The following is a 3,121-nucleotide window of genomic DNA, read 5'->3' as shown; positions in this document are numbered from 1 at the left end:
ATTCATTCTCAAGAACTCTGAAGAAAAAATACCTAATCTAAGCAACAAGATGAACCGTCAGTTGTCCAAGCTCAACAATCCCCGGCAACGGCGCCAAAAACTTGATAGCGCGAAATTGTGATCAATACTTTTCACAACTCAAATAATCCCCGGTAATGAATCCAAAAACTTGGTATTCAACACCATGGCATAAACACGACTTCGCACAACTAACCAGCAAGTGTACTGGGTCGTCCAAGTAATAAACCTTACGCGAGTAAGGGTCGATCCCACAGAGATTGTTGGTATGAAGCAAGCTATGGTCACCTTGTAAATCTTAGTCAGGCAAACTCAAATAGGTATGGTGGTATGCGAATAAACATAAAGATAAAGATAGAGATACTTATGTAATTCATTGGTAGGAATTTCAGATAAGCGTATGAAGATGCCTTCCCTTCCGTCTCTCTGCTTTCCTACTGTCTTCATCCAATCCTTCTTACTCCTTTCCATGGCAAGCTTAAGCAAGGGTTTCACCGTTGTCAGTGGCTACCTCCCATCCTCTCAGTGGAAATGTTCAACGCACCCTGTCACGGCACGGCTATCCATCTGTCGGTTCTCGATCAGGCCGGAATAGAATCCAGTGATTCTTTTGCGTCTGTCACTAACGCCCCGCCCTCAGGAGTTTGAAGCACGTCACAGTCATTCAATCATTGAATCCTACTCAGAATACCACAGACAAGGTTAGACCTTCCGGATTCTCTTGAATGCCGCCATCAGTTCTAGCCTATACCACGAAGACTCTGATCTCACGGAATGGCTGGCTCGTTTGTCAGGCGAGCACTCGGTTGTCAGGCGATCAACCATACATCGTGTATCAGGAATCCAAGAGATATTCACCCAATCGAAGGTAGAACGGAGGTGGTTGTCAGTCACACGTTCATAGGTGAGAATGATGATGAGTGTCACAGATCATCACATTCATCAAGTTGAAGAACAAGTGATATCTTAGAACAAGAACAAGTGGAATTGAATAGAAGAACAATAGTAATTGCATTAATACTCGAGGTACAGCAGAGCTCCACACCTTAATCTATGGTGTGTAGAAACTCCACCGTTGAAAATACATAAGTGATAGTGTGATCATTGGTTTCGGCCCCAGAGAGGGAACCAGAAGAACCAAGATGAAAATACAATACTTAGAGGTCCTACTTATAGAGAACTAGTAGCCTAGGGTTTACATAGATGAGTAAATGACATAAAAATCCACTTCCGGGCCCACTTGGTGTGTGCTTGGGCTGAGCATTGAAGCATTTTCGTGTAGAGACTCCTTCTGGAGTTAAACGCCAGCTTTAGTGCCAGTTTGGGCGTTTAACTCCCATTTTGGTGCCAGTTCCGGCGTTTAACGCTGGAATTCCTGAGGGTGACTTTGAACGCCGGTTTGGGCCATCAAATCTTGGGCAAAGTATGGACTATCATATATTGCTGGAAAGCCCAGGATGTCTACTTTCCAACGCCGTTGAGAGCGCGCCAATTGGGCTTCTGTAGCTCCAGAAAATCCGCTTTGAGTGCAGGGAGGTCAGAATCCAACAGCATCTGCAGTCCTTTTTAGTCTATGAATTAGATTTTTGCTCAGGTCCCTCAATTTCAGCCAGAAAATACCTGAAATCACAGAAAAACACACAAACTCATAGTAAAGTCTAGAAAAGTGAATTTTAACTAAAAACTAATAAAAATATACTAAAAACTAACTAGATCATACTAAAAACATACTAAAAACAATGCCAAAAAGCGTACAAATTATCCGCTCATCAAATAGAATCCTGCATGCCTCAGAAAGCTTCTGATTGCCTTAACATTGGCAGGTGGTGGTAATTTTTCAATTACTTCTACCTTATCTTGATCCACCTCTATTTCCTTGTTCGAAATTTTGTGCCCAAGGACAATTCCTTCAGTCACCATAAAGTGACATTTCTCCCAGTTTAAAACCAGGTTAGTCTCTTGGCACCTTTTTGGAACAAGTGCTAGATGGTCAAGATAGGAGTTGAATAGGTCTCCAAATACTGAGAAGTCATCCATGAAGACTTCCAGAAATTTCTCCACCATATCAGAGAAGATAGAGAGCATGCATCTCGGAATTTTTGCATGTGCATTACATAGGCCAAATGGCATCCATATGTAAACAAATACTCCAGATGGACATGTGAATACTATTTTCTCTTGGTCTTGAAGATCTACTGTAATCTGGTTGTAACCTGAGTAGCCATCCAGAAAGCAGTAGTATGCATGACCTGCTAGTCTCTCTAGCATCTGATCTATGAATGGCAGAGGAAAATAACCCTTTCTGGTGGCTGTATTGAGCCTTCTATAGTCAATACACATACGCCATCCTGTAACTGTTCTTGTAAGAACGAGTTCATTCTTTTCATTATGAACCACTGTCATGCCTCACTTCTTGGGGACAACTTGGACAGGGCTCACCCAGGGGCTATCAAAAATAGGATAAATAATCACAGCCTCTAGTAACTTAGTGACCTCTTTCTGCACCACCTCCTTCATGGCTGGATTCAGCCGCCTCTGTAGTTGAACCACTAGCTTGGCATTATCCTCCAATAGGATCTTGTGCATGCATCTGGCTGGGTGACGATCGGATTTCTATCGGTACAGAAATTTACAAGAATATAATCGCGTTGTAAGTATAGCTTCTAAACCAACAGAAAATCCTTTCGTACAAACGTTTGGTTGTCACAAGTAACAAAATCCAATAAAATTTATAACCGAAGTATTCAAACCTCGGGTCGTCTTCTCAAGAAATTGCAGGGAAGTATCATTTAATATTGGTTATAGAAAAAGGTATATTTTTGAGTTTTTGAAATTAAGAAACAAGTAATTTAAATGACAAGAAAAATAAATTAATAATTAGAAAATCTCTTGGCAAGGTATGAGAATTGAAAATCCCATCCTAGTTATCCTTATCAGGTGTGATGAGTATTGTCCGTTGCTCCCACTTAGTTAACCCTTACTAAATAAAGGAAAGTCAAGTGGACCAATTAATTCGATTCCTCAAGTCCTAGTCAACTCCTAAGGAAAGACTAGCTTTAAAGGGATCCAAATCAACCAGCAAACTTCAAATATTAATCAACTG

The sequence above is a fragment of the Arachis hypogaea genome, chromosome 3 (assembly GCF_003086295.3).
Source record: "Arachis hypogaea cultivar Tifrunner chromosome 3, arahy.Tifrunner.gnm2.J5K5, whole genome shotgun sequence".
In the NCBI taxonomy this organism is placed as follows: domain Eukaryota; kingdom Viridiplantae; phylum Streptophyta; class Magnoliopsida; order Fabales; family Fabaceae; genus Arachis; species Arachis hypogaea.
Note: the sequence above shows the minus strand (reverse complement) of the source record.